The sequence below is a fragment of the Solanum dulcamara genome, chromosome 8, assembly GCF_947179165.1.
Source record: "Solanum dulcamara chromosome 8, daSolDulc1.2, whole genome shotgun sequence".
Lineage (NCBI taxonomy): Eukaryota > Viridiplantae > Streptophyta > Magnoliopsida > Solanales > Solanaceae > Solanum > Solanum dulcamara.
Genome location: NC_077244.1, coordinates 54665876 through 54681001, shown reverse-complemented (window position 1 = coordinate 54681001; position 15126 = coordinate 54665876).

Genomic DNA, 15126 nt, shown 5'->3' with positions numbered 1-15126 from the left:
AACCACTATCACCATTACCACCGTAACCGCCGCCACCACCACCACCATCACTATCAGTCACTACCATCATTGTGGTCAATCTCTACTACCAACCACCTTCATTATAACTAGCATCGCCGCCAATTACCACAAACACAACACCAACCACCCTGCATTCTTCAAGCCACCACCTTCAACTCCACCAACTACTAAACATTAATCAACTTCATCATTACAACTACTAATACCATTATAAATTGTCACTATAATGATAGTCACCACAACACCAACCACCCCCACCATCACAATTATCATCACCATCATTACTAACCACTATAATAACTATTACCATCACCACCACCTCTACAAACTCTCTAAACCATTACTAGCAAGTATAAATGTTTAATCAAATAATGATTTTATTTTATAAATTCCTTTTTAATGTCTAATTATTTTTATATGAATTATATATTTATCACGTACGACAAATAGACTATGTACATTCAGATGTTAAAAACAAGTCATAATCATTCAATGTTCAAATCTAGAGAAAACATTCTAATCATTCGGATGTGCATTTAGATTCAGACGTTTAAATCTTAATGAAAACAATGAGACCTCAGAAAGGATTTAGACTCAAATAAGTTCAAAAGACTCCATCAATTAGAATGAAAATAAGGTTCGTTTGGACATGATTTCAAATTGTGATTTGAAGTTAAAATTTTTGTTTGGACATGCAATTTGGTTTATTAAGTTATATTTTTCTCATAAATATAAGAAATCGTAATTTGTAAAACTATCAAAAAAAATTCCAACTCTTATACCATTTTACCAAATGGACAAATCATAATTCATAAACTAGTTATTGAAATATTCTAAGGCAATGAATTAATAAATTGCGTATCTTTATGTTTCTTTTATAAATAAATGTTTACGATTACATGTAAGTACTAACTTTCAAATACAAATATATAATGACACTCCAGGTTATTTTTGTGTAAATGCTTTCTTTTCTTCATTTAGAGCGTTTGTGTAGAGATCCCAAGTCTTTTATGACTTGTTGGCACTAAATGTTCAATCACTTGGTTATTCATTTGGGATTTATGCTTGTTTCTGTATTATAGAGTTTTTGGAACTTGAATAGTTGACTTCGATCAAAATATCATGTAAATGGCCTCAGAATAAAACTCTAACGGTTTCATCAGCACCGAAGGGTCATTTTAAGCTAGTGCCATGGTCGTCTTGAGTCTCGAAGCTTTTGATGCAATCTTGAACCTTTAGGTTCTTTACTTTGAAACCTTGGCCTAAGTTTGACCTCGGTCATACTTTTTGGAAAGCAAGTTCAAATGAGAATTTCATCGGCACAGTTACCTCTGGAATATCGAGTTTGGTCTAGAACGACCCTTTATGTGCTTCTCGAGGCTTCTTGTCTAACCTTGAGGCCCTTGTTGAAATTGACTACAATGACACTTGGGTGTGGACTCACTTTTTTGAAAAAGTGATCCCAGTTGGGAATTTCAACTATGTCGTTGAGTCCAGAATGTCAAATTTAGTAGGGTAGCATAATTTGTTTGCCTGCACAGGGTTCCAAATGAATCCCGAGCACTCCAACAGAGAATTTGGATTTGCCAAAAATCAGTTGATATGCATCAGTTGGTGCAACCATGATTTGGCCTTCGCATTTGCGAGCCACCTTGGCCACATTTGCAAAGCCTGATCTGCTAGGCCTGCGCATGCGCATGGTGGCCTCCGCATTTGCCAAGGTCTTGCCAGCTCACCCTCCGCATTCGCGAGGGTCTCTCCACGATCATGAGGGTCATTTTTCCAGTGGTCCATGATCACGAGCGTAGGGATCTGCGATCATGGAGAGCAATTTGACTGGTCTTTTAAATTAAGACTAGCCGGTATTTCAGCCATTTCCAAAATATTCCAAAGGTGATTTATTTCACGTGTTTGCTCCATTTTGGGTAATTCAAAGGTTGGGTTGTTCGGAATTGGCACAGATACACATTAGAGTGTTTGGAGATTAAGAGGAGACCTTCGTTTGAGGTAAATTTAGGCTTAAAAAGGCTGCTAGCCCTTTTTTCTTTATGCTTTAATGGTGTTTTTATGCATGGTTCTTGTTTGGGTTATTTTGAGCCCCAAATTGTGTTCCATTTTGGAACATATGTTTGGAAGATAATTAGGACCTTTTTACGGAATCAATTCCAGAATTTCTGACGTGGATCCCACATTCCCATTTTAGACTCAAAATTGGTTTGTCTCAAGTTTAAGTGATTTTAATGTCTAAATGACTATATTAACAATGTGACTCTATTTTTGATAGCGTGGTAGCATTTAGTTGCAGTTTAGAAGGGAAGAACTCCAGAGAATTGATTTGGAGTGCGCGATCCATCTATATGTAGGCTATGGGTTCTCGACCTTTAGATTGAACTTGAGCATGTAAATGTATTTTTGTGAATTTGGGGTGGGTATCTAGTTGATCATGTCTATCTAATTAGAATTCATGTTTTAGTCATATTTTGGATATTTCGAGATTGTTGGCATGTTGTTTCCTTTATTGTTGATCATTCATACCTTGTGGTGTGGCTTGTTTAAAGTTTGTTGTTGATGTTGGAACATATTTGTCTTAGTCTAGGCTTAGATTAGTGATTGTCATAGACTTGCGAGACTTGGAGCCGTTAGGCCATAGAATCTCTCCAAAATCGCTTCGAACAACTTCGCTCCCTATAGACTGATATATAGCATACTTGCGTTTGATAGTCTAAGCCTTAGCTAGGCAGTAATCCAGCACGTGAGAACTTATATCCATAATTCCCTCCTTTCATTGGATCTTGTTATATTTGGTTCTTATTCCCGAGGCCGCTCTCAATTTTGGTTGGATTCGTTCGGATTTGAAGTAATTTATTGATGGCACTTTATTTAGGGATCTCCCCTTGATTCGCATCTGGTGGCTGATCCTAAACCTAGTTGACTCATCTTTATTCTCGGTTAAAATCCCTTATTCACTCTACCGGATTACGATTAAAGTCCTAGCCTCGGCTCTCGGCCCTGGTTAGAGTCCTCGGCTTATCTTTGACCTTGGTTAGAGTCCTTGGCATATATTTCTCCTTGGTTAGAGTCCCTAGCATATCTTTAGCCTTGGTTAGAGTCCTTGGCATATCTTTCACCTTGATTAGAGTCTTTGGCATATCTTTTGCCTCGGTTAGAGTCCCTGGCGTATCTTTTGCCTTGGTTAGAGTCCTCGCTCATTCTTCGCTTTGGTTCAAGTCCTTAACTCCAATTCTGTCATGGTTGAAGTTCCTAACACTCAGTTGACTCAGTTCAAGTTCGTGGAAGATCATGTTATTATTGGAAGTACCATTAGCTTCTCTTTGTGGCTCCTAATTCTTCTGTGCACCTATCGGTCTTATAAAGGTCTATTTAGATTTTACTTAAACTTGAATACGAGTGTAACCTCTGGTCTTATGGGGACCAGTTGGGTTTCGTTAGTTCTACCTTCTCTCTTTTTGTTCTTAGTACACTTGTGTGCATTCATGTTAGTTTCTTGCCCCTTTGATTTTTGTTATGTTTAAATTTTATCATTTCATATTGCTTTTACTTTTTTTGCTCAGTAGGCCTATGATGCCTATTGAGTACCGGTTGTTTTGGTACTCATAATACCCTCTGTATCTATTTTCATAATGTAGGTACGACTACCAACTATCAATGTGAGATCGAGCTTGCAGCAGTCTGATTCGGAGACCAGGGTGAGCACATGTTGCCTTCTGTATATAGTGACTAGTCTTTTGCTTTTTGTGAAAGTCTTGGTTCTGTAATTTACTTTTGGGACTTGTATTAGTTTTGTAGTAGCTCTGTACATGTGACTTCCAGGTACTGGGAGGGATCTTTTATTTGTATATATTTTGGCTTGTTTCCACTTATTCTCATATAACTTCTTAAAGTTGTCTCTTTTGGTTTAATTTCTACCCTTAGTCCCATTACTTTGGAGTTTCGTTTACCTACTGATGGATTATAGAAGGTGTCATCATGACTCGAGGAATCGAGTCGTGACAACACCATTTTACAAATATACATTGGTTTACTAAATCAACAATAATAGTAACTAGCTATTTTTCGCCTTTTCGGTACAATCTCTAACATGGGATGATCAATCTCGTCACGTCGAACATATTTTTTTCTTTCACAAAATTTAAAATTATTGAATTTGTTTTGTAAAATATAAACTTATGAGTCAAGTTCTATATTTAAAAAAATTAAAATCACAACTTGAAATTTGAAGTCGTGCTTTTTAAAGAATATGAAATCATGATTTGTATGTAAGTTAAAATTTTGTGCAGATTTCATAAACAAACGTTGATTTCAATTCAAAATTTAGATTGGCATCCCAAATCATATGGATAAAGGCCTACTAAAAATCCATTTGAAATCATTGATTTGAATCATGTTAATTTAAAATACAATTTGGAATTTGAAAATACTACCTTTCGGAGAGTTTGAGATGTGAAATCATAGTTTAAAATTGAAGTTTTGTGAAGATTTTATAAGCAAACATTGATTTCAAATTAAACTTGAAATTTGGGTTCCAAATCCTATGTTCAGACGCCTACTAAGAATCTACATAATGTAGTGAAAAATAGGGTCTAAAGAGGGTGCGGTATATGCAGACCTTAACCCAACCTTCGTGGGATAAAGAGGTCATTTCTGATAAACCCTCAGCTCAAGAAAATTATTTTTCAACATACGAGAGAAGCAAAGAAAGGCATTTTTGCTTTATAGCATTCGATTTCTTTCTGCGAAAATTTGTATTAAGTCATACAACCATGACTATATTTGCGTATGATGCTCGTGGTGGTCTTGCATGTTTGAAACTCATACAATATTTTAAGAAAATAAACTTTTTGAAATATCTCTCATGTATTATATTTTTCATATTACAAATATCTTTGATGTAAATGAAGATCGCCCGTAAAAACTAACTACAGAATCAATTAATACTTTAATTTGTGTGATCACTTCTCTGCAATTTCGAGAAAAGCTAATTACTATAATACACACATGATTTATATCATATACTTATAAGGTATCATGGAGGATTGGTCGTTCATTCCTTCAAAAAAAAATTGTCCTCAATGATACCAACTGATAATATCACTTACCGACAACGTTTCACAAAAGACATGTTCATTTCAATAGTTAATTTTATATTTTTTAGCAAGTTTTACTTGAAAATAAAATATAAAAAATGAGCCATATTTTAGGTGTAAAATTTTTCCATTTGGGATATAACTTTTTTTAATAAAAAAAATATGTTTCCATTAACTTCGATTTTATTATAAGGTAGTAAATTTAGTTATCTATGATAAATTTAGTTATGTATGATACGCACATGGTATATCATATACTGATATGGGATCATAAAGATGGATCTTTTTTTTTTTTAAAAAAAGAGTACTTTGTAATCCTCTATGAAACCCACATGATTTATATTTTATATTGATAGAGTATCACGGAAACTGTCTATTCTTTCAAAAGAAAATATTATAAAAAATACACAACAAAGAAAGTTCAAGCTTAAATTTGATATTTTAGTTTTTATATCATTTTAGTAAGTGAATTTTAGTAAAACAAAACAACAAAAATAAAGTCATAGTTTAGATATATGTTTTGTTTTCATTTGCAAAAGAGAATTAAAACAATTATAAAATATATTTTCTATTAAGTTAGATTATAAAACTAAACGAGTGACTAGTATTTTCTCTTAATTATTTCTTATTAATTCTTAAAAAGGAGCTTAATCCTATGTGATATGGACGTGGTATACTAACAGAGTATCATCATATACGCACAAAATATCACAAAAGACTATATCGTAATTGTGGTCATGACGATGTCATGCTTAGAAGGCACGAGCAATTTTAATAACTACTTTGAATCGAACTGGTGCTTGCGAAATTAGTCAATGAGTGGATCAATCAGCGCAATTAGTTTGCTTATACGTGACATTTTATGTACTTTTCCCTAGAATTTTGAACACTTAGGAAGGATTTGGACTCAAAGAAGTCCAAAAACACTCCATCAGTGCAAAAGAGTCGAACAACTTGTAAGAAAAAAATTAGAAGTGTTTGAAAGACAGAGGAGCATTACATGTTGTCTTGTGACAAAATCTTGAGGCATAAGGCGAGGGTCTGGACGGTCAATGCTCCTATTGGGATATTGTCCATCCCTTATTTCCCCAAACTCTTCTCCTTGCTCCTGAAATATTATAAGAAAATAATGCCTAAATATTCACTTCAATTTGTAAAAACTATCAAAAAAATATATGCAATTTTACCTAATAAAGAAATCATAATTCATAATAAAGTATCAGAATATCCTAAGGCACCATATTAAAAAATCATATATCTATATGTTTCTTTATAAGTAAATATTTTTATTACATATTATTATAAACTTTTAAATACACATAATTTTACAAAGATAGATTGGTCCACTAAATTAATAATAGTAGTAACTAGTTATTCTTGATATAATCGTCACAGATGCTATGGGCATTTTTCTCACGTCGAGCATTTGTTTGTTTTACATAATTTCACATTATGAATCCTTATTGTAAAATATAAAATTATGGGTCAAGTTTTATATATAAAAAGATTTGAAATCACAATTCGAATTTTAAAATACTACTTGTTTTTGGAGAATTTGAGATTTGAAATCATGATTTGAAATTGAAGTTTTGTGCAGATTTCATATCAAAATTTGAAATTGGGTTCCAAATCCTATGGTCAAACGCCTGCTAAGAATCAATATAATGCAACGGCAAAATGGTGGTCTAAGGAAGGTGAGATATACGCATGCATTATTCTTACCTTCGTGAAATAAAAGAACTATATTTTCGATAAATCTTCAGCGCAAGAAAATTATTTTTGAGCATATGAGGGAAGAAAAGAAAGGCATACAACCGTGGTGGTTTTGCAGGTTTGAACCGGTCCCAAATGGCCATTTAATATTTTAAGAAAATGACATTTTTCAAATATCTCTCATGTGTTACTTTTAGATCGCAAATATCATAAATGCAAATGGATCTCTTGTAAAAACTACCTACAAAATTAAGTAACCCTTTAATTTGTGTCATCACTTATCTGCAATCTCGAAAAAAACTAATTTTTCTTGTAGAGTTGATTATGTTCAATTAACAAGTTTAAGATTTGCTAATGGTTGCAAAGGAATTCATTTTAAGATTTATAAAAACAATAATAAATATTGCTTTTCTCTTTATTCATCACATTTGATCCAAATTGGCACATTTCTCTATATGTTATTCATTCATTTATTCATTACAAGTAAAAGGAAAAAAATGTGATTCTTGTTTTTCTAATTTATTTCATCTAATTCTTTTTCTATTTTCTATGCATCTACTTATTTTATCACAGATCTCATTTGGACGGTTTTGTTATATTTTTTATATTGAGTGTGCGGAGAAGGGAAAGGACTGACTGGGAAACACAATGATGATACTAATAAACCTCAACAAATAATTATGAAGAAACAATAAAAATCCATTGAATCAAACAACATAAACAAAGATAAACAAAAACACAAACCAGCTTAGCGAATTCGATCCTAAGAGGATTTCCATGAAAGAAGTATCCTTGGAGCGCGTCTTTAGCCTCCTTGGAGTCGTTGATGTTTCTAAATTTGACAAATCCAAACCCACGAGAGAGATAAGTGGTTACACTATCAAGTGGGCCGAAAATCTGGAACAAAGACGTTATATCATCATCCCTAATGTCAGGGGAAAGATTACTCACCCATAAATTGTTTGATGGTGTTTCTTTCGGCGCCATTAATAAAACCGTAGAAAAATACTCTCAAGACAAACAAAACTCTCAAACTGAGATTTGGGCAAATGTGAAAAAAGAGAATAAAATGTTGATAGCGGCGGAGGAAAAAAAACAATTAAGTGAAGCTTTGTAAATGATGTTTTCTTCTTTAGGTTGCCATATCTTAAAGGAGAAAACAATAAGCGTCGATTATAAAGATAGGATAATGCGAATCCAAATTTATAACTGGTCACATCTGTTTGAGTTATATCAATAAATGGACAAATTTAACCCTCTAGTTTATGTTTGTTTTCTTTTCTATTCAAGACATTAGTTTTTGGGTAAGTTGTTCTCTTTCTTTATAACAAGAGATGTTCTCTTTTGTTTTTTTCCCCTTTTGTTTTAACAAGCGTTGGATGACCATTTTGGCAATTTAACTGTTGGGCAATGGTTAAAAGAGGCAAAAATGGCCTACCACTATCACGACTCAAATTCAAGGATCGTAATTGACCTTTAGTGAGCAACTACTCATGTCAAGTGAACCAATATTCATCTTAGTCAAGTATAAAATATTAATAAAAAAATTCCTATAACAAGATCATCCCAATAATCCTTATAACCAACCAACAAACAATTCAACCAATAGAAATATCCACAACCATCAATTGTAACAAGATAATGTCTTGAAGCCCAAGAGTAATAATTAAAAATAATATATATGACCTAGTACGTGCTAGTTCCAATGAAATGTGAAGATTGACGATGATGATTTACATAGTATTTGTCACAACCCAATCCGTCGACATGCGAGGCACCCACACAAAATCTCCGGTGGGAGAACCAAATATCTACTAACACGCAATCAAATAAACAACCTAAAGTAACAGTTTTCAACAATTAAAACAAGCCTCATAACGAAAACCCATTATCATAAAACATTCGTGAAATTAACCCCATATAATCTAAAATTCGTGTACCAAAACATCCAAATATGCTACAACATGGGGATGCAATCCCAAAATAAAAAAGTTTAAGTCCGAAAAAAGTAGGGCTGTACAGGGCAAACCGATAAACTGCACCAAACCGATAAACCGCACCAAATCGACAAACCGAACCAAACCGGAAAACAAACCCGACTAGTGGTTTGGTTTGACTTAGTTTGGTATTTGGAAAAAAAACCCGACCATTATAAGGTTGGTTTGGTTTTAACTAAAAAAATCAAACCGAACCCAAACCGATCCGATTATAGTTATACTACTTTTAAATTATGTTATACATAAAAATATTTATTAAAATATAATTTATAAATATTTTTTAATTTTTTTTCATAATTTTGTTTTCTTTCTTACATTTAGATTTGGACTTGAGAAACCCATCTAAATAATATACAAAAAAAAGCTTATCTTATAAAGTTATATTATAAAGTTAAAACTTCAAACAGTTTTTTGCCTCCATCTTATATGTTGATATTTTGTACTAGAACTCCTTTTAAGAAGCACTGCTCTGTGCTTTTTAATAGATAATAAGAAAAACCCGAAAAACTCGAAAACCCCAAAAAAATCCGAAAAACCCGAGAAAAATTGATATCGAAAAACTCGACTTTTATTGGTTTGATTTGGTTTATAAATTTAATAACCCGACACAAGTGGTTTGGTTTGGTTTGTAAGATATACGAACCAACCCGATTCATATACACCCCTGAAAAAAGGATTAGAGGGAAAAAATGAACCCATAGCAGTCCGAAAGAAAAAGTTCACCCTTGGATTCAGAAAGCATGAGATTCACAACTGAAGTCGCGTAGCAGCTGCTGGAATATGCCAACACTCAACAAAAAGAGAGAAAGTGTAGTATAAGTATAAAAAATCAACAATGTACAGGTAGGATCATCGGCCAACTCCAATTATATGAATATGAACAGGTAACTGAAACTTAGTAAAACAAGACAACATGATGATATATAGCCACAGACAACAACTTAAACATGACTCTCAGTCCTCATTCCGATTTAACAATCACAACAAATACGATCAACAATATTGCAATAAAACCAACCCGTTTCATTCATGAAAACAACACACAAAACAATCACATGTTCCAGGTGTGGTATCTGAGCATGCAACATATAGAGAATCTGTATCAGGTGTGACATTCGAACCAACCAATAGATACCATAATCGAATTAAAAGGTCAAATGGGTAGATTCAATTAGAGCCACCATATGTAATTACGATGCCTTCAATCATACCAAATTTAAACTTTAAAATGGATTTACACCTAATGGACTTCTTCCATGTGATACATTGATAAAAGATGGACTTAACCCACTTGATTAGTGAATGACGTTTTTTTTTCAATTTTCATAAGGAGAGGGAGAAGAAAAGGCTATTAGAAGGAGGATATATCGGTGAATCCAAAGTTATAAGTGGTCACATATTCTTCGATTTTAAGCATAAATGGACAAATTTAACCCTCTAGTTTATATTTATTTCCTTTTTATCCACGACATTATTTTCTTGGTAAGTTATTCTCTATCTTTTGCTCTCATATAAGAGATCGATGTTGCTCTCTTCCTTTTCCTTGTATATCTGTTCTTTCTATTTTTGGAAAAGTTTCAAATTTTTATGACTAATACAAACTAACGAAACCTCATATAGAGATACCTATGACAAGATCCGTCACCTTGACAGAAATTGCTTTAAAATTGAGATTGATGCAAAAATATACTAATGGACTGTTGAATTTCATGTCCAGCTAAAAAAAAGAGAGGAGAAAATAGAGAAGAAAGGAATTGAAGCTATGGAAAATTTTTTGCGCTACAACTTTTCCACTGATTATGTGAAAAAATATTTTCTATATATTTTCTTTACGTTTCCCACTGATTTCCTAAGAAAATGTATTAAAAAAATTATGATGTTTTCTACAAAGTCAGTGGGTAATATATCACGCGATTGTTTGCACAAAATTTTCAAAACAAATATATAAAAATATTGTGTTTTTTCTTCTCTCATTGATTGGGTCAAAATATCCCCAAAACTTTATGTAGAAAAATAGAGTGATTATCTAGTAATGTTAAAATTAGAAAATACCAACAGCGAGACTAGTCAATTAAATAGACATACGAAACAAAATGTCACGCTCCGAACCTCACCCTGATGCCACAGGGCATTTGAAGCTATGACACCACATCAAAAGGACCTTACAGATATGAATTATGATAGATCTCAAGCAATTATAAATTCATCCTTTTAAGGTATAGATGGATTTCTTCCAACCTTATTAATCAGAGCTCCAAAGCTCTAAGACAGTAGAAATTTCTAGTCGGGAGCATTTTCCCCTATAATAAGTCCAACACACCGTGGGGATTAATCGAACGAATGAGTACGGAATACTAAATGGTTAAAGAAGAAATTTTAGAGTTGATTATCAAACAAGAAATACTGAAACAGAAAAGAAAACAGAGACAACAGGAAGTTAAACCATGAGAACATTGAATCCCAAATTTGAAAAAAAGAGACTTCTTCAATACATTCCAGATTGTGACTGGGAAACATGAGTCTGGCTGGGCAAACAATAATGTCCTAAGACATCAGTAGCATGACCAATCCCAGCATCTTGATGTCTATCAAGCTAAAGCTATCGATCAACATATCTCCAAGACTGTGGCGCAACAGTAACATCCGATTCAGGCATACCAACAGACGCTCCTGCAGTTCCTTCCACTCTGCCTGATGGCTGAAAATTACTTAGACTTGCAATAAGGTCTGATGTTAACAAGGGCCTTGCTTGCACAATCTGAGAGGATGTTAGCTCTGGTGAATCCACGTATCGATGTTGATAGGACTCTGGTGGCAAGGATGTACCCAAGGAGATGACCTTACTTGTCTCAGTGCCCAAAGTGAAAATGATCTATGGCACAGGAGTCTTGGTCATGTGAGCTCTTTGTTGTTGAACAAACTTGTATCCAGAGACCTGGTCCGTGGATTACCTAAGTTAAAATTCACTAATGACAAAGTGTGTTATGCATGTGTCAAAGGAAAGCAGATCAGATCATCTTTCAAGTCAAAGAAGCAAGTGAGCACAACGAGACCTCTTGAACTATTTCATATGGATCTGTGTGGTCCAATAAAGATTCAAAGTAGAGGTGGAAAGAAGTACTACTTGTAATTGTAGATGATTATTCAAGGTACACTTGCACCATGTTTCTAAGGTCCAAGGATGAAACGTATGATGTGTTAATGATATTTGCCAAAATGTTCTAAATGAAGCTAAGTTGCAAAATTATAGAGATCAGGTCTGATCATGGGCCTGAGTTCAAAAATGCCAAGCTCTATAAATTTTGTGCTGAAAATGGCATTATCACAATTTCTCAGCACCAATAACTCATCGGCAAAATGGTGTTGTTGAAAGGAAAAATAGAATACTAGTTGATATTGCCGGAACAATGCGCATAGATTCAAATCTTTCAAAGAGTTTCTGGGCTGAAGCAGTTAACACAGTTTGTTATGTGACTAAAAGGTGTTTGATCACATCTACTCTTAACAAAACTCCCTATGATTTACTCAACAATAAAAATCCTAAATTGAGCTATTTAAGGGATTATGAATGTAAATGTTTTCCTATACGCTGGATAATCTTAGTTTTCCTTTGAATTGTGAAATGCATAGTAGGTCCAAAACTAGAAATCTAGCTGCATTCCCAGCACTCATGTCGAATATTTAGCCGAAAAATATCAAGAAAGCCTTGAAAGATGCTGATTGGGTGAATTCCATGCAAGTAGAACTGCACCAATTTGAACGAAGTAAAGCATGGCACCTGGTCCCTAAGCCCCCTGATAGAACTATAATAGAGACTAGGTGGGTCTTCAGGAACAAGCTGGATGAACATGGTATTATTACAAGAAATAAATAAAGGCTGGTGGTGAAAAGGTATAATCAAGAAGAAGGTATTGACTATGATAAGACATTTACTCCTGTGGCAAGGCTGGAATCTATCAGAATTCTCATTTCTTTTACAGATTTCATGGAGTTCAGATTATTTTAAATGGACGTAAAGACATTCTTAAATGGATATCTCAAATAAGAAGTCTATGTAAAGCACCCCCCTGATTTTGAAGATGTCGATTATCCAAATCAAGTGCTTAAATTAGACAAATTCCTCTATGGACTGAAATAGGCTCCTAGAGCTTAGTATGAAAGGTTGACTGAATTTCTTTCGGAGAATGGGTACAAAAGAGGAAAAATTTACAACACTCTTTTCTTAAAATCACGAGGTAAAGAACTGTTCATTATTCAAGTTTATGTTGATGATATTATTTTTGGAGCAACTTTTGAAGCCTTGTGTGAGGAATTTGTTGCACTAATGGGAAGTGAATTTGAGATGAGCATGATGGAAGAACTGAGTTTCTTCTTGGGATTACAGATCAAGCAGACTCCAAGAGGTACTTCTATTTATCAAGAAAAGTACATTAAGGAGTTGCTGAAAAAGTTCCATATGCTGAATGCAAATCCTATTGATACTCTCATGGGCACAAATTCAAAGTTGGATGCAGATGGACATGATCCTATAGTGAATGAAACCATGTATAGAGGCATTATTGGTTCATTGCTATACTTAACTTCCAGTAGACCTGACATTGTGTTCAGTGTTGTTATGTGTGCTAGATTTCATGCTTGTCCTAAAGAATCACATTTGAAAGCTACTTAGAGAATCCTAAGATATATGAAGAAAACAAGGGACCTGGTCATATTCTATCTAACGGGGGATTATTTTGACTTGGTGGGATATGCTGATGCAAATTATGTAGGGTATTAGGTTGATAGGAAGAGAACTTTTGGAGTGGCTCATTTTCTAGATTCCTCACTCATCTCTTGGGGTACTAAAAAGCAAAATTCAATTTCTCTTTCAACAGCTAAGGCAGAATATGTAGCAGCAATATCCTATTGTGCACAATTATTGTGGATTAAACAACAACTTGAAGATTTTGGATTAGTTACTCTCACCATCCCTCTTCCGTGTGATAACACTAGTGTACTGAACATGGCCAAAAATCAGTACAACACAAAAGGACCAAACACATTGATGTTAGGCATAACCTTTTGAGAGAAAATGTTGAAAGGGGAAACATTTGCATGCAATTTTGCAAAAAAGAAGCTCAAATTGCTAACAATTTTACCAAGGCTTTGAGCAGGGATCAATTTGAGAAGAACGGATTAAAGTTGTGGATGTTGAAACTCGGCTAAGTTGATTTTATAGAATTCAACCTTCATTGACTATGATTAAGAGCCAGGTATCTCTGTTCTTTGTAATGAATTTTCGGTAAAGTCAGTTTCATACCTTAGCAGGTATACACACATAAGGAATAGGCTAGAGTAGAGGAAGGACAGGAGGAGTAGGGCAAATCAATTTCAATTTGAAGATAGGGACCTAATCATATCTCAAAGGTTAGTATTCTTAACACTACATTTAAACCGCCTGTGAGAACCGTTGTGACTGTCACACTTCAGTCATCTACTGTCTGACTGTTCTCCCATTATTCAAAAACCAAATGTCATGATTTTTTCAAGGGACCTGACACACCTCTATATTTCCTTATATACTATTTTCCTTCCATTCTTCCTACAAAATTTAAAACTAATCTCTTTTAGAAAAGTTCATTCTCTCTCTAACACTTTCTCACAAAACTTCTCTCTATTCTAAGGAAAATGCTCAACCAAACTCTCCCACAAAAGAAATACTAGAAGTGCTGAACGAACTGCATCCATCCACTTTATCTTTTTTTCCTGGTAACCCACTTTCTTCAACCCCTATCTCAACCATTACCTCAGTTGAAGTAACAGAAAATCCCATCGCTGAAATATGCTCTCATACTCTAAATCTGAATGACCCATAAAATTCCTCCCCCGATGGATCGGTTCAATCTGAAATTCCTGTTGAGCATGAACCTCCTCTAACTTTATCCAATGTATCTACTCTTTGAAAGGGACCTTTCTAAAGGTAAAGGCACAAAATCCAACATCTTGGTTGTATGTGAAGAGTTGGTAGTAGAAAGAGTACTCTTACAACGATAAAGGATAGCACAGGACCAATATTTTCAGAAGAAGAAACAAGCACTCTGAAACTCATTTCTAAGTAATTGCCTCCTAAGTTCGACAAAATCCTAGGTATTTTTCCACCCCATTCTATTGTTGATGATGAAGACGATGAGGACAAATCGTCATTTATCCTAGGGTGTTAAAAGGAGAATGGTACCCATTCAACTAAAGGAAAGGAGAAAGGTTTTGAAGAAAAGGCTACGAAGTCAAAACCCTATTCTCCTAGGGGTTCT